General features: G+C 40.2%; 1 protein-coding gene and 1 long non-coding RNA gene across 2 annotated transcripts in view; one reads left to right on the top strand and one right to left on the bottom strand.

The window, feature by feature from the left end:
• SCFD2 (sec1 family domain containing 2) overlaps nucleotides 1–22,529 on the top strand; it is a 301,712-nt gene that overhangs the window by 17,851 nt on the left and 261,332 nt on the right. The gene's annotated exons all lie outside the window — the stretch shown is intronic.
• The window catches only part of LOC141986662 (uncharacterized), a 40,699-nt gene continuing 25,843 nt past the window's right edge, over nucleotides 7,674–22,529 (bottom strand). Inside the window, exons 2-4 of the long non-coding RNA XR_012639342.1 lie at nucleotides 11,897–11,943; nucleotides 10,082–10,164; nucleotides 7,674–7,899 (exon numbers count right to left, since the gene is read on the bottom strand). This is a non-coding gene — a long non-coding RNA (uncharacterized LOC141986662). The remainder of the gene's footprint in view (nucleotides 7,900–10,081; nucleotides 10,165–11,896; nucleotides 11,944–22,529) is intronic.

A 22,529-nucleotide genomic window follows, 5' to 3' on the forward strand; every position in this document is an offset into this window, starting at 1 on the left:
TTTGATACTCAACCAGGAAAGATTCCAATTCACTGTGGGAATGTGGATATTTCAGGCCTTACTTAAGTTGTTCCCCTAATATTTTTTTTAAATAAACACAAGTGTTAAGCCATTTTTAATTGTTAGAAACAGCAGCAGAATATAAAATGTTGGTAGTTCAACTTTTAGTCCAAGCTGTAGATTTACCATTGAGAAGAAGGAAATGAAACTTGACAGTGAAACTTGTAGGTCATATTACTGACAAGGGGCCATGTCCTGGCTTCAAAAACTTCTTACAGAGGCTAGAAAATTCAAAAATGCTGATTAAAAGGAGCTATGCTTTAGTCATAGCAAGGAGATAGTGGATATGAGGTGAAGTAGCAACATCCCTCAGTTGTCTTTTTTGTGTGAAAGCCATTCCCTTTTCTTGTCTGTCTGTACATGCATGCAAGCACATATGCATGGGGGTGGCACAGGAGACAATTGCTCAAATAGGAAATATCTCCTCCAACATAGATTGCCAGTGTTGAAGACTTGCATAAACCCAAATAAAATCCAAATATCTTGGTGTAGGTCAAAATTCTGTGTTTTAGTCAACCTGTGGTAGGCACTATACATCTGGTCCTTTGTGATAGGAACTCCGAAATAGTGGATGATCTTGAGCAATGTAGGAATGGTTACCTCTGTCTTGTTGGCAGATCACTCTGAGTATGGAAACAGAATCTGAAGTTAGTGCTTTAGGCTTTATTAGAGTGGGTCTCAGTTCAGTTTGGATGGGTACAATCAGCCAGATTAGGCTTGCATGAGGTCTGCAAAAATAAGACCATGGTTTGCTTTGCAGTCCTGGTTTGTACTGAGGTAATGACATATACAGCTTTGAAGTAAGGAAAGAAAATAAATATCACACGTTCTATGCCCACAGGACCAGGTCCTCAACTGGTGTAAATCAGTGTAGCTCCATTGAAGTCAGTGGGGAGCTACACTGATGCTTAACAAATTTAAAATAGTAGAACTTTGTAATGTGGAACCTGACTTAGATTAATGCATCTATTTATTTAATTTTGGGGGCTCTAAGGCTCTATTACTAGAATAGTTGGATTGGCAGAAAAAGTGTTGTAACAGATCGGTATCATCAAAATTCATATAAAGTTTGTGGCTGCTGTGTCATTTAGTTAAAGGATCATTTCGCCTTCTGTGATGAAAAAAACATCCCCTTGCATTTACACACACAGCAGCTTCACAGCCTACAGTGGAATGAATTTCTAGCTGGGAGGTTGCTTCGGTAACTGTATTTAAGGCCAGAGAACTAGAGAGAGGTCAGAGGATCATGTACCAAAAGGTGGCCTTGCAAATAGAAAACATTCAGAGGCAAGGGGATTCCTGGCATTTCATGTATCAGAATATCTATTTCTTGTTTTATACAAATAGAAGAAAATACAATTTTAGTGTTTGATGAACATTTTCAGTCATATTATCCATGTCTCCTGCAAAAAGTGATCCAAAATATTATTTTTACATGTATCAAGGACATCTATTGGATAACTAGCTAGTGCATCTGTAAAAATGGACTTGGCACTCTGAATATAATCCCTGAATGTAGATTCAGTTGTCAGCACCTCATTATTAACTGCTCTTTCATTGGAACTGTTTTTATTAAAATAACCTTCTGTGACAGTGTTAAAACAGAACAGAGGTTATTTTAAATCATTATTATGTTACATGTAGAATTCCCAAGTAATACATATGTTGTAAGGATCAAAATTTATTTTTAGCATAATTCATTTGCTTTGTCCAAAACTCCCTGACAAGTGACTCTTTAATATGCACTTTGTGAAGAGTTACTTGGCAAGAGTTTTAATATGTCTTGTATTGTGCAAAATATCTGACTTGTTAGCTTTCGGTTAACTAGACTCTTACAATTATAACTCAGTCTGGTGTTCTCTCTAAAATTCTCTTGCAGCTTGTATGAGTAGAATGTTTACAGAATAATTTCACTGGGATAAGAGGCAACTAGTTGAAACTTGGACAGGTCTGAAACAATGCTTATGAGTAAGGGGTTTTGCTGAGGTGCTCATGCATACTGTTTTTTAGGGAGTTTGGCCATAACTAGAGAAACAGGTGTGGCATTTTGGGGTTATGCTGGCATAATCTCTCAGTATTAAGGCCCATATTGTATTGTTATAGTGGGTAAGAGTGGCTATTATGTTCTGCTTATCTAGAAAATGTGCCCATTTCTCTTGCATGTGGACTTCACCATGCTCAGTCACATTTGGACTAGATTGCTTAATGTCTGTCAAATTTGTAGCCTCCAGCCCAACTGTTGTAGAAAAAAGCTGCTCACTTGCTCCTCAGAGTAGGAGGAAGGGGAATCTGTTATGACTACTGTCGCAGTATACACTCATTGCCAATATGACATTGGAAAAAAAATCGGGTATGGGCAGGATATTCCATAATCATCCAGTGGGGGGTTTCTTGCATTCCCCCCTGAAGTATCTGGTACAGTCCACTGTTGAGAACAGAGAACTGGACTATTGATTTGGTGTGGCAATTTTTGTGTTTTTTTGTTAACTCATTTAAAGGTGAACTGCAGTACTTAAACAATGATGATGATTTGTGCCCTTGGCTTTTTCTACTCCATAGTGAATAAAGTAGGCTGTCCCAATTTCAGGGTATCCCCTCTTCGTGGTCCATTCCAGGAGAGGAGTTGCCTCTCAGGTCTCCAGCCGTTGCCTGTCTCTGGGCAGGGACCCTTGTCCCACTCCCTTCTGACTGGGGGCTTTAAGGCTGCACAGCTTCCGGCCTTACACCGTGATATCCCCAGCAACCCAGTGACTGCCTAATGGCCAGTGCCTGTGCTTTGCTTTCCCTCCAAGGACTACGAACCGAGTGTATTGCCAGCAGTTACAAGTTACCACACAGCTCTTTTTGAGCAAACACTACAAAGAAAACATAGTAAAAACAATAAACAGTTTTAAAACTATGCAGAACATACCAAGGGTCACCCATCAATTTTATGGGGCCTAGTAGGTCATAGTCAGTCTAACCCTTCCTCAACGGTTGGGGCCTCCCTTGGACAGAAAGTCCTATCCATTTGCTGGATCAGAAAGAAGGCCCTGAATCAGTTTAAACCCAATCTTTAAAAAAAAAAAAAAAATCAAAACCCCTTTCTTTGTTGTTGGTCTCTGGAAAACCAAGTTTGAACCAATATATACAAGCATCTCCACAGAGTGGTACCTCTCTGGCGGTGTTTTACAACCTAAGTGATTCACCTTAACCCCCCATTAGTGTTTTTGGTTTCTGGAGGAGCTGTGATAACCCTCCCTCCTGGAGTTGCATACAGTCGCTGTCCCACAGTGATAAATAAACATAATACCATATAGTCCTGAAAGATATTGCAAAGGTGGGGGAGTGGGGAGGGACTGCAATAGCTGTATACTCTCTAGTGAATAATGTAGGCCTCAGGATTTTTACAGTTTGTTTGTTTGTTTTTAAACATTAGAAATATCCTGTCTGCACTTCCTCTTTTTGAGGGAGAATTCCATGGTCTAGAGAACTAGTGAATTTTATGACATCACAAGAGATTGACATCTAAGAAAAGAAGGAATTTTTAGTCTGATTTTTTTTAAGCTTTTTGTTCTATCCATTTTTGCTTATACCAATTTAATTCAGATGCCTGATGAACACCTGAGAGAAAAGCTTTCTTTGTTGAAGATTCAGTTGAGAGGTTAGAACGTTTCTCACTTTGGACTTCAGACCTCCAGTAGAAATAGGAAAGTCAATTAAAAAAATTATTAGTATGTCTGTACTGCCGATAATGTGAAAGGCACCTTCCCCTCATACAGGAAGACTTAGTCCCTGCCTCTGGTCAATTTACCATATAAGAAGACAAGCAGGGTATGAACATAACTTTTATGTACATTATTAAAACAAATAAATATCACCTGTACCTGAGTGCCCTTCAGTCCACTGGTTATTAGTTAGTCAGTTTCTTTTAGTTATCATAGAAGTGAGTCTTGAGGAAGAATTTGGAGGATGAGAAGGTAGTTTTGGAGGATGAGAAGGTAGTGGCTTTATGGATCAGTTCAGGAAGGGTGTTCCATGCATGAGGCAGCACAGAAGGAGGTGCAAAGATGGTTGTGGAAGAAGCAGATAAATCAAGGTAAGCAATATTAGTAGAGCAGTGGATATGTGGGGAACAGACAAGATAAAAGAGAGGAATGGATAAGTAGGGAGGTGTCTCTCTAAAGTTAAAGACAATTTATTTTTAAAATCTCCAAGGCCATTTTTTTTACATCCATAAAGGGTGCAAATTAAAAACCCTAACATTCTCTTCCTTTGAAGTTCACTTTTAAATAACTCTGTGTACTGTCAAAGACGAGTTGTATCCTCCAACTGGTATTTTATACAAAAAGCATCTTAATGACTGGTTTCTACTGAAATTCCAAAAAATGCCAACTAGCAGTATCTGTCAGATTTCTCTAAGGAGTTTTCAGTGTGCGGTTCAGATGTGGAAAGCATTTCAGTCTCAAGTGAAGATCATTCCTTATTTCTAGCATTTGTTGTTGTTGTTTCTTGCTACTCAATGAAGGCTTACTTCTTGACTGCAGATGAAGAAAAGACACTCAGATATGTAAACAAACAAAGCCCTTCCCTCTCCCTATCTCCACTGAATATCACAAGATCCTAAAAGCCCTAATATTAAATGTTCCTAGGCTCCTGACATTAAAATTAGAGTTAAAGTATGATGTTTCCTTGTAATTGATACTTTTTTTATACTGTACTTTGTTTATATTACAGTGTCGCCTTGAGGCCCCAACTGAGAAGGGAGTCCTGTTGTATTAGTCATGTACAAATGCATAATAAGAGACAGTCCCTGCCCTAGGGAGCTTACAATCTCCTTTGCAATCATTTAAAAATATGTAAGCAGGAAGGTTCTTGTGACACTCGGTCCAGATTATTCTTTAAGCATAGCAATTTGTTCTTTTCGGCTGGAGGATTGTATTAATTACTGTTAGTAACGAACTACTGGTAGTACGTTGGTCATTGTTGTTTGTTTGCTTGGCAGATCAGCTTCATTGTTGTTACTTGTATGGCGCTACAGCCAAATATGGTGTTTTGCATGCAAAAAATAAGAACATTCCTGCCCCATAATACATATTTTCACTGTTGTTTCTATATTTCTTCCTATAAAATATAGTTCTGTTGGTAGAATTCTTTAAGAACTATGCCCATTTGCTCTGATATAGAACCACACTGAATAGTCTAATTTCTTTAGGGAGCTACTGTGATCTGTCTTAAAATGTATCTATCTAAAAGGTGCCAGTAACACAGTCCAAATCCTCTGAATTACAAATTCTGCTTCAGTTACTGTATGCTGTCTTCTTTCTTGTCTCTCGACATTCCTGAAAGTGAAGAATATAAAAGACCACAAATACTGCCAAAATGGCTCATGTGTTAAGTGCTTCACATCATATGGTTTGCTTATGTTTCACCTTCGTTTGACCTCGAAGTTTACAGGTTCAAGTGAATATTAATGGCCTTGGGAACAGCTAAACTAAACAGAATAGAAAGGCGGCGAGAGCTCATAGCTCACTAAACTACTGTCTGACATATGGTGTCATTAAACTGTGCAATTTCGTTTTTGTTTAACATAGTGAAATACTATATTGTCTACAGTGTTTCACCTTTTATTTAAGGAATTGCAAAAACTTGACCACGCCTCTTTAAAAAAAAAAAAGAATTTGTATACAAGTAAGTTTGGATACTCTTTAAGAAATATTTCAGACAACATTCAGTGCGCGTTATGCATTTTTTTTTTATTTGTGGTTAGATTTGAACAATGAAGTGTTTTGCCTGAACAGAAATGCTTTATTTATCTGTCCAAATAAAGAGGTTTATAATCCCAGATTTAGAACCAAATTCTAGCTTTTACTTTGTGCCTGCCCTTTCTTTTTAGGAATAATATGCATTTTTGACTACTCTTAGAATGTATAATATGGTTCCAAAGATAATTTTTCTAGGATTCTTGGATATTTTTCTTGTTGTGGGTTAGCACAGGCCAACTACATTGAGTCTCTAACTGTTACTATTGAAGTTGGAGGATACAGTGAGCTGAGTTGAAATATGTTGTTATTCCCTAGACAGCTGGGTTATATCTTGCATATACAGCGATTAACATGTAAAGTTGTTCCATGTCACAGAGACTAAAATATATCTTAAACTTTGACATTCTAAAGCCTAGGAACTTCATGTGTGTTTGTATGTCTGAGCACACTCTTCTAGATCAGCATTAAGTAGGACTGTGGTTAAGATGCTTGTCCTAGCAAATTTACAAGATGCTGGGTTGCAGGAAATGATTGATTAAAACTTCAGATACTGTTTTTGTTGGTGGTTTGGCAAGTTATGAACTCTCTTAGAATGTTGGTTGACCACAGCAGACGAGACAGCACACACGTTCTACCTCATACGTGCATCTATCTGTAATACAGATTTGAGAGGCAGCTGATACAATCAGTTTTCTAAGAACTTGGTAAATCTTACCATGCTATGTGATATTTTTCTTCCCTCTGGGGTCATCTCTGATATGCATAGAATCATAGCCAATCTTTTTGTATGGTTAAAACTTCAGTTTTTTACTTTATTACATTCCAGTTCACTTTCTGGACAAAAATATGCCAAATGGAGTAAAATTATTTCATTAATGGTTACCTGTAAAGCAAGAATTAAGGAAATTGGTGTTCTGCAGTGGGGTTTGTGTTAATCAGAGATGTTTCTAGGGCATTTCAGGATTTCTCGCTCTGCTGTGCTTGGAAGAACCTTTTGAATTCTGTTTGTTTTCAAGTTCTCCCACGCTCCATAGATGACAGGGAATGCATTTTTTTTGGAGTGCACTGGTCAGTTTTATTGGAACACAATATTTTACACAAAACAGAACAATCTTGTAACTTAATGTTATCTCAAAGTAACATTAAAACAACACCATAACTCTTTGCATAGTCCTTATCTGGCTGAAACACAATTATGGTTTTATGCATTCTCGGCATCACTTAAACGTTTTGAGAGTACCTCTGTGGAAAATGTATCTCCTCAGCTAGTATGAGTGGACTCTGGCTACTCTGCTTATAACAAGGTGGACCTAAGTCTTCCGTAGAGGATCCTCAACAAAGTGAGACAATATTTGCCTTTTACTTTAAAAAAAAAAAAAAAAAAAAAAAGTCACTGGCCCCACCTATGGAGTGTGTGATCTTCCCCACTCTCCCTCCAATGATATTCAGCAGCCTATGTGATCTTCCTCTAACAGTAGAGATGATTTGGGGGAAAATAATGAAAGTTAATTCCATCAATCATCTTTGAGATGAGTGACTAAACATGCCAATATAACTAACTTATGTAAGGCCCCCATCTTCACTATATATTGTACTGTATCTAGGAAAGGTATTTGAAGGCATTCTACCTAAAACACTTTTTATGCCTATTTGGAAGGCTGTTGTCCTAACTAATCTAGAGCATAGTTTTAAAACTTTTTGACTCCATTCATGTTTTCTGGCCAAACTGTGATAGAAACCTTTTAACTGGGTTTGTATTTAAGCCAATTTTAAAGATTATACTAAATAAATAAATTAGTACAATAATATATGCGGGGGAAGGGTGCCTTAGTGTTGGGCATACGCTACTTCTTCGAGCTGATCCTATGTGTATTATGCTGTGCAGTATACCTGTGCTCCATGCACCTCAGACAGGAAAATGCTTGCAAGCAGTGTCTGTTCGTCTGTGCCTGCACACCTGCTCTCCTTATGCTCTGCACTGAGGGCATAAGGGGAGGGGCGGACCATTCCCCGCTCCTGTTCTTTCTTACTGCCACACAGCCTGCGTTGGAACCTCCAGTGTCCAGGTCATCTCCCTTCTCTCCAGCCTTCTCACCTGTAAATATTTCAAAGTATTATCTTTAATTATATTGTTAATACTTTTAGTGGTAAAGTTAGTGGTTAGTTAGATTTTTCACACCGGGGAACCCCTCTGGTTCCTGATATGGGAATTAGATTATGCCCAGAACATCGGGCTTCAAAAACAGTGTCTCCTGCTCTTGCACCTTCTCGGTCAGTGCTGCTTATACTGCTTTGGGGAAGTGCGTATCTCCAGCAGGTGCAGTATCTGTCACTCCTTCCTTAGCTGGAATCGACAGGCACAGGAATTCCTCCTTTAAAAAGCACCTCATGGAAAAGCTATCGGGCTTCAGTCAGAGCCAGGTTCTGTGTGATCTAATAGGGAGTCATACCATCTCTGCCCACCAAGAGAGCCACCAGAGCTTCCTCCTGACCCAACAGAAGAGGAAGACTATGCACTGGATCTGCCAATACCAAAAAAGGTGTTTACATGTCCTAGCCTCCACTTTAGAATGTAGAACTATCCAATGCTGTTGACTAAATACAATTTTCTAAACTACTCAAAATTACAAAATTTTAAGAACAAGTTACCTCAGCAGGACAGGGCTCAATTTCAGACCCTTATCAATGAAGGCATGTTGGTGGCTAGACCTTCGTTGCAGTCTGCAGCTGATGCAGCTGACGCTGCATTGAGGTTGTTAGCAATGCCATTAGCATTCGGGAGTTATGAACCACTGTTGATGCTGTTTCCACGCAATCTTCCCATATCGTTTTGTGTCTGTCTACTCTTTTCGCACAGCTGGATTGCAATAACAACGGACAAGTTGGTGTTGGATATAATTCATTCTGGTTATTCCATCAAGTTCCTCGCCCTGTTCCCTCAAAAAACCCCTTCCACATCCCACTTCAGGGACATTCTCACAAGGAGATCCTTTTCCAAGAGGTGGAATCTGTCCTCCAATGGGGAGCGATAGAGTGAGTGCCTCTTCAACATCAAGGAAAAGGGTTCTATACAAAATGTTTCCTAGTTCCCAAGAAGTGAGGGTGGAGGCTTATTCTTCACCTGTGACAATTCAACTTTTTTTCTCCATAAATTAAAATTCTGTATGGTTACATTGTCATTGATAATACAATCCCTGGAAAAGAGCATATGGTTCACAGCTCTCAGTATGAAAGATACATACTTTCACATGGAGATTCACCCTGCCAACAGAAAATTCCTCAGATTTATGGTGGAGCCCAACCACTGTCAATACAGGGTGCATCCATTTGGTTTAGCAACTGTGGCCAGAGTCTTCATCAAAGCATTTCTAATAGTAGTAGCAGAATTCATATGGAGCAGCTTCACCATCTTCCTGTATTTAGACGGCTGGCTTCTCATGGGCAGGACATACTTAGAAGCCCTTGCACTGTTGTTATTTCATCTTATATCATCCCTAGGAGTCTGTGGGTATGTCTACACTGCAATTAAAACCCGCAGCTGACTCAGGCTTGGGCTGCAGCCAGAGCTCTGGAACCCTCCCACTTCACAAGATTCTAGAGCCTGGCTCCAGCTCAAGCCGAACGTCTACACTGTAATGAAACGGCCCCTTAACCTGAGTCTCGCGAGCCTGAGTCAGTTGACATAGGCCAGCAATGGGCGTTTAATTGCAGTGTAGACATGCCCTGTTTGAACATGGAAAAGTCTACCTCAGTAGTCCCCAAACTGTGCGGCATGCCCCACTAGAGGGGGGAATGTTCAGGAAGGAGTGGCGGGGCCCAGGCCTCCAACTGCAGCGCGGCTCCCTTACTCCCAAGAGGGCAGGTCTTTCCCTTAGTTCTGTAGAGGTTCACCTAGTGGCAATCAGCGTCTGTCACCCACTGTCAGACAGTCACTCGATCTTTACTTACCCAGGGACAGCCTGCTTCTTAAAAGGTTTGATCTGAACTTTACTGGCAGAAAAGAAACCAACTCCCCCATTGCGAACCTTAAATGAGTGCTTTGAGCACTCATTAAGTCACCCTTTGAACCACAAGCTACATGTTCCATGTCCCTCTTGTCAGTGAAGAATGCCTTCCTCGTTACTGTCACCTCAGCCAGACAAGTAGTGGAGTCAGGGCCCTAATGGCTGAATGACCATACGCAATATTCCATAAGGACAAAGTCTCACTTTGCCTACACCTGAAATTCATGCCTAAGATAGTTTCGGAATTTCACATAAACCAGTCAAGTCACTTACCTGCATTTTTTCCAAAGCCCCATACCTCTAATGAGGAGAGGAGACTTCATTTCCTTGACGTGTGACAAGCATTGACATTCTATCTGCAAAGAACAAAACCGATCCGAATGTCGCGTAGGTTTTTCATTGCTGTGGCAGAACAAGTCTGAGGTTAGACTATCACATCTCAGAGGATCTTTAAATGGATCTCTGGCTGTATCCTATACTGTTATCAGTTGACACGGCTTCCTCCCCTACATGGGGTGAGGGCTCGCACTCTCTAAGGGCAGAAGCGGCTTCAGTGGTTTTACTTCAAGAGCTAACCCTGCTTGACATTTCCAGGGCAGCTACTTGGAGTTCATGGAGACATTAAGCCTTAGTTCAAGTTCAAAAAAATGTATAGGTACCATTTACTCCTTGCACATAACTACTGTGTTAAGTTTCTCTTCTTAATCAGATGAGAATGACTGTATCTTGAATGGAACTGGCACCACTGGTGAGAGGAAGTAGTGGGTCTTCTGAGTGACTTTTCCTGTTCGCTTTAAGAGTGTGGTGTTTTGAAAAATGTTGTAGCACAACATATCTTGAAAACTTCGTAACACACTTTAGCTGATAGATTGTCTCCTCCCCCCCCTCCCCAAAAGAAACCTTCTTCCATCATCAATTAACTGAATAAAACAATATTCTTACTAGTTGATCTCAAACCTCCAAATCCTGGTCACCACTAGAATTTGGAAGAATTCCAGGAATGTTAAAGCCTTGGGTTATTCACAGCTGTTTCCAATTGAAAAACCACTGTCTCCACTACACCATGCCCCTGAAATGTATGCCTAAACCAGTTAATCCATTTGTACCAAAAAACTTATTCTCTTAAAGAAATTGAGGCATATTTCTTCTTTTTTGGCCCCCCTCAGTCACACAGTGGTGCAGCAGTAAGAGGAGCTAAAATGCAAGGTCCTCCTTAAAGTCCTTCATCAAACTGATACACTGGTGTGAGTCAGCTTATTACAGATCTGTTAGTTGTTATCTTCCTGGAAATAAGATTTATTGCATTTTTCTCAGTATAAGCTCTCTTTGCTACTATGGATATTTAAACTGGAATTAAACTACACTAACCAATAGAGCCAGCATGTTAGTTTAATTTTCAAATGATATTCTCATTTGACATGTAACATAATGAATATAACCGAATCAAATAATATTACATTTATATAATGCCTTTAATATAAAAGGATATCAAAACATTCTAGAAACTAGAACTGCACAAAGACCATTTGCCCAACAACTCCGGCAATTCCTAATTACCTAATAAGTCTCTTCTGTATCTCATAGAAGCCAGTGTTGGAAAAGGTCTATGAGGTCATTTACATTAATTCACTCCCTGTCAATTCAAGAATGATCCTTTACTGTGTATTCACTAAAGTCTTAAGCAGTCTAGTTTTAAAAGATTCAAGCAAAAGATGCTTCGACCATTTATCTTAAGAGACATTCCACAGTTTAATAGACCTCACTCTCAGGAAACTTTCTGGATATTCAGCATGAATTTTCTTTTTCTTTAATTTCATTCTATAACACATTGGCTGAAGATTCAGAACTATCGGACTTTCCACTTTAATCAAAGTCATCTTATAAAAGGCTCCTACTTTCAGATACATTTTCATTTAAAAAAAAAAGACTATAGGGCTCATTTGCTGCTAATACCCATATTCATGATTTGCATTGGCCTATGTTAAACCATTTTAGTTTTTTCATACAAAATCTGTTGCTGTTTTTCTGATGTGTTCCTATTTCATTTTGATTAAAAACAAACTTGTGATTTCTTCTTCTGACTCTTACCTTCAGTCTTCTGCCATGTGATTATTGCTTAAACATTGCTTTTCACTCTGTAGAAAAATGCAAATTTAAGAAAAATGTTTCATGTGGTTCAGACACAGAAAAGTTATGTTTTTAACAAAAGCAAGAGCACTTTCAGTGAATTGCTAGACTTATCAATCTAGTTATGCTAACAATAGGCTAATTGGATAACTTGATCTTGATGTGACACAGTCTTCCTTGAGTAAATGCAGAAAGCGGGTGAGGGGCAAGTCTGTCCAAATAGCCCATGTAAAGGCTGAAGCTAGCAGCCTGTCACTAGTTCTTTATCTGTGGACTTTTGGCACATAAAGCAAACAATAACCTCAAAGTTTTGAGACTGTGCCAATATACACAGGCACAGTTGAGTCTAGAGCAGATTACACCAACCAAGTGGCTTGCGGGTTTGGAATGACTGGGAAATAAGCTTAATTTATTCAAGAAAACATATATATTCTTTAATATTGGATAGCTGTTGTTTTTTTCCAAATATCCATTTGCATGTGGTGATTTTGGAAAAATCCATGCATTGAGGGCGTTTAAACACAGTAAATCCAAATGAAGATAAAGTCCTGTACTATAATTCTATGATTGTGAGACAGATGTTGTTAATAAGTGTTACATGTTGTAGTTAATGAGCCTCTATTAATTCTTCCTGTAATCGACAAGGTGAATCATCATGAGTGGACTTTTCCCTCAAGTTAAAAGTTCAGCCAACTAACATGAGCCATCTTAGTGGTTTTAAAAAGTTGTCTTTGATTATCTTAGAAATAGTCCCATTAGTATTACAAACCCTGGATTAGCCATTATGTTAGTTCGGGAATTAAATGTTTTGTTCTTATTTTTAGTTTCTTTAGGCAAAATCACTGCCATGCACTCAGTTAAATAAATTCTAGTTAATTGTATCTAGCAAAGTGTACATTTGTCCTCTTGATGCATATACAGTAATGCCAGGGATTTATTTTTGAAAAACAAAATCTAAAAACATTAACACTTGTTCCTTTCTGGAGCCAGTTACATTATATATGTATGAGAGCCACATTGTCACTTTCATAAAAATGAAATAAAAGAGTGCAGCTAAGTCAGGGCCAAATTGTGACCTGGATAATGCAGTGACTCAGGACCCCTGTTACACTCCTGTGCTAACTACCAGCATCATGGCTGTCTGCATGATAAGGCAAGTGGGTTCTGCAGAGCTGATATGTTCCCACATCATGCACTTGGGAGGATGAGAGTCTTGCACAGGGTATTCACCTGCGAAAGCTCATGCTCCAATACGTCTGCCACAGGACTCTTTGCTGCTTTTTTGGAATATATATACTACACTAGATTTAGATTGAGCACTGTTACTGCTCCCTGAAGTAGCAAGGGAACTAGGAGGGAAATTGTGACTCTCCGTGCACTGGCCCTTGATTAGGGCTTGTAGTCAAACTATACCTTCAGTCACAGTCTTGGGCTTATCACAGTTCATCAGGGTTCAAATGACACATTGTTGATCATAGAAGATAGTTACAGCAAGAAAAAAAAATCTAACAATCACATTATTATTTTTTGAACTACTTAGCAATTAATGTGAAAGTTGCTTCCTCCTTTTTAAAACAAACTTGGGAGTTAATGCATCATTTCTATGAAAGATACTCTGGCTACCTGCTCATTTTCTGAGCAATCACTCGGTCTTGGGCAGCGATGAAGAATTAATGAAGCTCTAATTTAATCCGTACTGACTTTTTTCCTTTTTGCAAAAATATACACAATTAACTGAGCTTCATAGACATCAAGTGAAGTAGTTCTGCTGACTTGGAAACCACAGAATCTGTGCAGTATATCTCATGGTCCTTCCATTTTTAAATATAAAAGAAATGATTAAAAAAGTGGTAAATGGTTATATTCAGTTATATTGAAATGCAATTGTGTGAGCTAATCAGGGCAGGAATGCTGTACAGTTACTGACTCCCAATGGTTCAGATGTTTTCTCACTTATGCAAACCCCTATATTCCAGCTGTCGCCTTCAGGATTCCCGGAGCAGACATGAGTGCCACTTGCTTGCCATTCTTCCCCATCATTTTTCACTCATACTACTCCACATACCCTCTTCTCCACTTCTCCTTGCTCCTGTGCATAATAAGCAATTTAAACAGTAAAAAAAAAAAAAAAAGTTAAAACTTCCCCTTCTTCTTCCACTTGAGTAACAAGAGCTCCAATGCGGACGCAAGGGTCACGGGTACTGTCTCCTAATTTAGTTTTAAAAGAGCTCTCCGAGGAGCTGGCAGGACTGTTACTGTTGGTTTTCCAATAAGTCCTGGAACAGTGAGGAGGTTCCAGAGGACTGGAAGAAAGCTAATGTTGTGCCAGCACTTAAAAAGGGTAAATGGGTTGACCTGGGTAATTATAGGCCTGTCCGCCTAATGTCGATACTGGGCAAAATTGATGAAACTGCTGATACAGAATGGATTAATAAAGGATTAAAGGAGGTTAATATAATTAATACCAGTCATCCTGGGTTTATGGAGAATAGATCCTGTAAAACTAACTTGATGATTATTTTTGATGCGGCTACATGTTTGGTTGAGAAAGATCATGGTGTTGATGTAATGTTATATACTTTGTCTTCTGTTAGGCATTTGACTTGGTACCACACAACATTTTGATTAAGAAACTAGAAGTATACAAAATAAACATAAAACACATTCAATGGATTTAAAAACTGGCTAAATGATAGGTCTCAAAATGCAATTGTAAATGGGGAATCATCACTGAGCAGGTGTGTTTATAGTGGGATCGCACAGAGGTTGGTTCTTAGTTGTATGCTATTTAACATTTTATTAGTGACCTGGAAGAAAACAAAATCATCACTGCCAGAGTTTGCAGCTGACACAAAGATAGGAGGGCTGGTAAATAAAGATGAGGTCAGGTTACTGATACAGAGCGCTCGGGATTGTTTGGTAAGCTGGGCGCAAGCAAACTGTGTTTCACTATAGCCAAATGTAAAGTCATACATCTAAGAACAAAGAACGTAGGACATACTTATAGGATAGGGGAATCTATTCTGGGAAGTAGTGATTCTGAAAAGGATATAGGCGTTATGGTGTATTATAAACAGGGGAACATTGAGAAGGAATAGGAGGATTACATTACCGCTGTGTTAGACGCTAGGGCAGGGGTTCTCAAACTGGGGGTCAGGACCCCTCAGGGGGTCGCAAGGTTATTACATAGGGGGTCGTGAGCTGTCAACCTCCACCACAAACCCCGCTTTGCCTCCAGCATTTATAATGGTGTTAAATATATAAAAAAGTGCTTTTAATTTATAAGGGAGGGGGTCGCACTCAGAGGCTTGCTGTGTGAAAGGGGTCACCAGTAAAAAAAAAAATTTGAGCCACTGCACTAGGGCAACTGCTACTGGAATATTGTGTCCAGTTCTTGTGTCCACACTTGAAGGATGTTGATAATTTGGAGAGGGTTGAGCGAAGAGCCACGAGGATGATTAAAGAATTGGAAAACATGCTGTAAAGGGGCAAGTTCTACTTTTTGTTTAACTGTTCTTTGAGTTTTATTTATATTACCTCCACCAAACCACAATCATTACCCTGTGCAGCAAGGCTGCAGTTCTCTTTGGTCCACCCTTTCTCCAGGAAGGGAAAGAAAGAGATCTCACTGCCCTGAGCTCTTACTTCCTCTGGACTCTACAGCCTCTTCCAGGGCTTTTTAACTACCTTCTCAGGTAATGGATAATTAGCTCTGTAGTTCATCAGACCCCAATCCGATCTGGGGGTACTAATTAATGCTGAAGTGATCATGCGCTCGGTCAGCTCCTGGCTCTCAGTACTCTGTCACATAGGCCTTATAGTGATAGACTCAGGGAGCTCAATCTATCAGAAAGAGTCTTTAGGAGTGACTTGATCACAATCTGTAAGTATCTGCATGGAGGACAGAAATTTGGTAATAGAGGGCTCTTCAATATGATTTACAAAGGTATAAGAACCAATGGCTGGAAGTGGATGATAGTCAAATTTAGGCTAGAAGTAAGGTGCAACTTTTAAAACAATGTGGGTAATGAGCCATTGAAACAATTTACCAAGGGTTGTGATGGATTCACCATCAATGGAAATTTTTAAGTCAAGAGTGGATGTTTTTCTATAAGATATACTGTGCATCCAATGAAGTGAGCTGTAGCTCACGAAAGCTTATGCTCAAATAAATTTGTTAGTCTCTAAGGTGCCACAAGTCCTCCTTTTCTTTTGTAGTTCAAACAGGAATTAATTTAGGGAAGCCTTATGTCCTGTGTTATGCAGGAGAGCAAACCAGAGTCATTAGATGATCACAGTGGTCCTGTCTGGCCCTTCATAATCTAAGAACAGGGACAAATGCTCTTTCAAAGGGGAAAGGAATTTAAAAAATATATATGTAAAATATGTAAATTTACATACAGGCCAATCCTTTCTAAGCAGGGGTAATCGGGATGAGGGAGAGTATGTTTCAGTACAATACCTTCTGTATATGCCCCGTTACCTTGGTAATAAGTTTCTTTGTCTAATTACACGTCAGCTTCTAAGTTCATGTTGCTACTTCAAATGTGAGGAGCCCCCAACTTAGAGGATAACAATAGCATCCTCTGGCATGAAGTATAAAAATTGCAGCTTAACTTCTGTTACAAACCACCCTGTTTTCATGGATATAGTGTCACATACAAGAGTTTTCTGATTTAAACAAAGCTTGTTTACGTGTAAAATTACACTGGATAGGCAATCAAAAATTTAGAATACAGAATGATGTTTTCCCCTTCTCATTTCTATGAAATGTATGAAGCCCTTTACGAAAGAAAGAGGAATCTGCGGTAAATTGGGTATCATTAAAAAAAAAAAAAATCCTATTCTACAAGGATCAAATGGCATTGCTCTTACTGAGAAGTCTTGTTATATATGTCTATCTTTCTTAACCTTAATGATGAATGTGATGTTACATACTTGTTGTGTGTACAACTTTTTTAAAAAGCACAAATGTGGAATAGTAGCACGTTAGCGATAGCTGGTGGTTGCACTGGTTTATTAGGTAGCGAGACTACGTGGTAAAAATAAGACACAAGCCTTAAAAGTGTCTGTGGTGAAATCCCTGGCAAAACACTGATAGATGTCAGAGGCGGCCAAGATTTCAACCCTGAGTTCTATTCTTTGCTTTTGTCAGGCTCTCTTTCTGGCCTTGGGCAAGTTGCTTAACTTCTGTGCCTCCCATTTTCCTCTGTGTAAAATATGTGTTGTAATACTTAAGGGTTGTTGTGAACGTTAATATTATTAAAGTGATTTAGGGTTCCTTGAATGTAAGGTTCTATGAGTGTAAAGAATTTTGTTTAGTTTTAAGAATATTAAAACGTAATGTTTTATATTTTGTTTTGCTTTTGTAATAAAAAACTAAAAGTAAAATCCATTGTAGCCACAGGTAAGTGCATTGTGAATATTGTGGTTCACAAAATGCCTCTGATAACATATACAGATATGTAAAGCAGCAGGAGATGGCGGTAAAGAGGAGCTGGGGGAGAGAACTGTATTTAAGTCAGTAGATGTACAGAAGTGTAAAATCAGTGTCTGTGTGATCAGAATAAACTACTTGGGGTGAGAGTACAGGAACCAAAGATGAAAAAGGAGGAGGGGAAGAGCACTATGGGAGGGAATAGGAAGACAGTGAGCGGAGGGGGACTTTCTCTTCCATTCTTTGCTTTGAATAATAGTGGCAAATAAGATGATCCTATCTCTGTGTTTCATTTAGTTTGGAATTCTAAAACACAACGTGGTAACTTTGCCCAAGTTACAAAGGGGACAGGCAGCAAAGAAAGACCCTTCTCCATGTTGTTCTAATCCGTTTACTATTGTACTCATTACATGTATATTCACTGGACAAATTATGGAGCTAATTCTTTTTTAAATTGAAACCATTCTCTGGAGCTGCAATGGGGGGGGTGGGGGGAAGAGAGGAACTGCAGAAGAGTACATCTGAACATTTTTGTGTTACTCTTTAAATCAATCAGCTGCTAGCACTTGCTGCAATATGATGCACAATGCAAAAACAGGCTATTTTTCAGTGGTTTTGGCAATTGCGACTGAGTTGTTCTGTTTAAATTATTTTAATAACTAGTTTGTCCTAACACTAGGACACTAGGTTGTGCTAACAAAAAGTGATGTGACCTACTAAAACATATGTGAGTAAATTGGTCTCGTGCCATGAATAAACAATACGTATTAGCAGATTCATTTTGAAAGATCAGGTATTGGTGACCCATGGGATATGTTTTTTTTTTTCTCCCTCTACTCACTCCATTTTTCTACTTTGCACTTCATTGAGTCATTCCCATGATTCACTACTTAACAACCTTCTTATAAATGAAAACAGACTCACATTTTATCTTATGATTAGCATTTCCTGTTAGTTTCTAGCAAACTCCAGTTGACATTTATTGCATGCCATAACTATTTCAAGTGCTTTATCCAGATTGAAGTAGCACTGGTGAAAGACAGGATTTACTCTTGGTGCCAGGCTTTTCACTGATAGAACATCCTTAATCTATAAAAGTCTAGTTTAAAATCTTGAGGAGCCTTTTGACATAGATTGGTAAAGCAATACATTCTGGGTGGAGTCCACTTTCCCAGGATGATGCCAGTGTGCTGGTATATCTATGGATTTTACAGCTGTAAGAGAACACTGTAAAAATGTAGTATTTCACTTTAGGCAAAGTTGCCCCGGGGCAATGCCCCGTATAGCTTTATGTATGGCTGAAGGGATGGTATTTTGAGAGAGAGAAAATTCTTTTGCTGGTCATATAATTTTTAAAATCTGGTACATTTTTGCTGTGTGCACATTTGCCTCTGCTAGCTTTCCTGGTTAATTGTTTCATTAGCTTTTCAGCCATAAAGCATAGCACATAACTGTTCATTAGGAAAGCAGCACAGCGTACTCCAGTTTTCAGTAGCAAACATTACAGTTGCTTTTTTTTCGTCCTGAAAATTTTCTAATCGCAAAGACCCAGATCCTGAAAGTTTATTAGGCTCCTAACTTCTATTGATTTCACTGGAAGTAAGGAATCTAAATACCTTTGTGGATCTGGGCCAAAATCTCTCAAATCTGCTCAGTGTCGCCTCTGTCCCTCAAAGTTTTTACTCTTGGATGCTGTTGTTTTGTTTTGTTCCCTGTTTGGATATCAGGTAATATTTTAATCTCTCTTTAAGCGGGGAGAAAGAATACACTGCTCACCCTTAAAAATTTGCCAATTTTACTGTAAATAATTAAATTACTTTACCCCAGATTTTGCAGTATTCTCTCTATATAGGGAAATATAGGGCCTACTGCAAATACTTGATTTCTTTTATTTAGCATCTCTAGATATGTAAATTGAATTATCCTGTTGGCTATCCAAAACACTGAGAGGTATTGGTTGAAACCAGGAGATTGGGTTGACCAGCCCAGAAAACTGAAATGGAAAAGACTCTGCCTTCCTGGTTTTGGTTTCACACATTTTGAGACTGATGATATCTCTTTGAGGTTTGACTGTTTCAACATGCTCTGCATGAGGATGCACCTTAAAATCATTTGGAATTGTTAAGTTCATGCCGCATATATTTACCTACTTATTAAACAGTGTTTAACCCGAGAAGCATGTTACATTAGTGATCCAGAATTCACATCAGATCCAGGATAGCTTCCAAATGGAATTTAAGAAGTTGCTTTTGACATAGAAAGCCCTAACTGGTTGGAGGCCCTGAAAGACAGCCACTCACCATGTATAATATTAGGGCAGTTGTGATCAGCGGAGGTGCCTGAGCTAATTGCTGTTTGGTTAAAATGGAAGGGGCTGCTCGCTGAGGAGTTTTCTTTGCAGAAATCCTAGGGTCTGGAGCTAACTTCCCCCTGCACCCTTGGTCTCATAGGCTTTGTCAACACAGCCGTGTAAGTCCAGGGTTAGCGGGACTCAAGTCAGCTGACCCGTGTCAGGGAACTCTGGGCTTGAATGTCTGCCATGCATTTTAACCCTAGGTTTAGAATTTTCTAACCTGTGCTCAAACCTAAGGCTCTGGCATCCACACTGCAGTGCATAGACCCAACTCTAAGTAAACGTATCCCAGAGTGCCTAGCGCCTCCTCCCATCCCCCAATATCAACACTCACCCTAGGAATGTATTGCCACTGTGGGAAATCTCTACTGCCCTCCCTGTTTCCCAGCTGTGATGATGGTATTGATAGGACTCAGGTGTCCATAGGGAGCACATGAATAGATGACCACATAATTAGCTCCTCTTGTGGCTGTCTCAGTAGAACGACAGCAGCTTGAGAAGGCTTTATACTGAACAATCATCTAATCTGAGAATTGGACTCCACACCTCTAGGCTGAGTCACATTGGCAGGAAAATGCCCCTATTCTGAGGATAATTAGCACATCTGTCTCCAGGGCTGTCAAACTATTAAAGTGAAACTTTACAATTTTTAATGTTTAAGATGGAATGTTCAATGCAGGTTTGTTTGGTTGGTTTTTTATTAATTTTTTTTCTGTTTGTTTTGAAGTTTGACATAAAATGAAGGCATCAGAGGAAAAACACTTCCCCCTCCCCAGCCTGGCTGCTACCAGCTATGAAGTGGAGAAGTGCACTCCTGAGCTTAGGTTGCTGTGTGCTCCAGCACCCTCCAGGGATCCCTTATCCCTGCCCCTGCCACACCCTGAGAGGCAGGGATATGGGATCCCTGGGAGTCTATGGGGAAGTTTGGGGGCTGGTTCCCACTCACTGACCTCACAGTGCACACTGCCCAGGTGCCCCTTCAGATGCAGCCCTGGTGAGGGTAGGGGTACCCAGGAGTAAGGAACAGAGAGTGGAGCAGGACCAGGCAGCTGCTCTGTACGGGTGGGGAGTGGCTGGGGTGTTGGGAGTCATCCCTCCCACAGCTGTACTGAGCTGGGAGCTCTGCTGCACCCTTTCCTGCAGGGCAGCCACTTGATCCCACCCTCTTTGGGCTGTGTGCACTGTGAGGACAGTGAGTGGGAGCCAGCTCCAAAACTTCCCTGCACTGAGGAGGTACCAGGGCCACTGCTGCAGGAGGCTGCATGGAAGTTTTGGGGATGGCTCCCACTCGCCAGTGTGACAGTGCACGCAACCCCATGGAAGGCAGGCGGGTCACAGGAGTAAGGGCCAGAGAGCAGAGTGGGAACCAAGCACCACCCTGCAGGGATGGGGAGTGGCAGGGCTCCCGGCTCAGCATGCCCAGGAGAGGGATGACCCTCCCCCAGCATCCCGCTGCCTGGGAGCCTCCTCCCACCTGTCAGCTCTGTTCCCTGCTTGGGGCAAACTCCACACAGCAGTGAGGAGGAGCTGGGGCAGGAAAGGGTAGCGCTCTCAGCCAGGCAGTAATGCTACTTGGACACTGGGCTGGCTGCCTGCAGCACTGCTCCTTTGCTGCCAGGCATTCTGGGATACATCTGGAGGACTTTCAGGACCCATGTGAAGCTGGGGCTGTTTGCACACAGGAAAGCAATAGGGCTCAGACCTTAGATCCCAGCTTATCATGGGCTTGAACTCTCCAGCCCTGCAGGGTCCTGGAACCCTGGGTATGAGCCCGAGGTTAGCACATTTGCAGTGCGGTTGTAAGTGGGGTTTGGCTTGAGCCTGGGCTCAGATCCAGGCTTATACCCATAGTGTCCATATTTGTTCACTGTCAGGGCATGCTGTACAGCTTATTTGCTTTCTCAGGCTTTTCAGGAAGGGGTAACATGAGGGATTGGGGATTGCTGCTTGTGGAGTATTATTGATGAGGCATTCTGAATTGTTAAGTGAATTATTTTTGAGAGCGTTGGCCTTGAGCAATCAAGTATTTTGCATTATGGATTCTTATTTCATTTTTTGTATTTTAAAATAGTTGTATACAGAGACCTAGAGCTTGGGTATTTGTTTCTTGGTACATGTGCAGAAAGAAAAATATCATCTGTGGTATCTCTACTGTTATTTACCCTTCTTGCTGTTTTTCTTTCTCAAGCAACCAGAATTTTGTCTGGAAATACTCATTGTAATTTGTGCAAATCTCCAGGCACATGGGAATATGGCAGGCCCCAGTCAGCTCTAAGACTTCACCACACTTGTCTTTTTTTGCTGTTTTAGCACATTAAAACAACCCTCAGTCCCACAACGTAAGCCAGTAAGAGTAAAGAAAACCCACTGGGTCAAAAGCTATGAGAAACAGCTGAAAAAAATAGAGTTTTGTTTTAGTACAACAGTCAGCCATAAGTCTGGGTGGTTTTTTTTTTTTGTTTTGTTTTTTAAAAAAAATCTGTCATTTTAAGTAATAATATCTAGCTCTTATACAGCACTTTTCATCAGTAGATCTCAAAGCGCTTTACAAAAGGAGGTCATTATAATTATCCCCATTTTTCAAATGAGGCAACTGAAACACAGAGAGGGGATGTGACTGGCCCAAGGTCACACAGCAGAATAGCGCCTGAGCTGGGAATAGAACCAGGGGTCGGCAGTGTGTCCATACACGAACACAAGTGTCCGTGGTAAAAGTTTTGAGGTCTGTGGGGGTGCTCACCTGTCCGTGCTGTTGCTTGCAGAGGCACGGCCAGGCGGCTCTGCAGGCACGCTGCCTCTATCCC

Source organism: Natator depressus, chromosome 4 (genome assembly GCF_965152275.1).
Source record: "Natator depressus isolate rNatDep1 chromosome 4, rNatDep2.hap1, whole genome shotgun sequence".
Classification (NCBI taxonomy): domain Eukaryota; kingdom Metazoa; phylum Chordata; order Testudines; family Cheloniidae; genus Natator; species Natator depressus.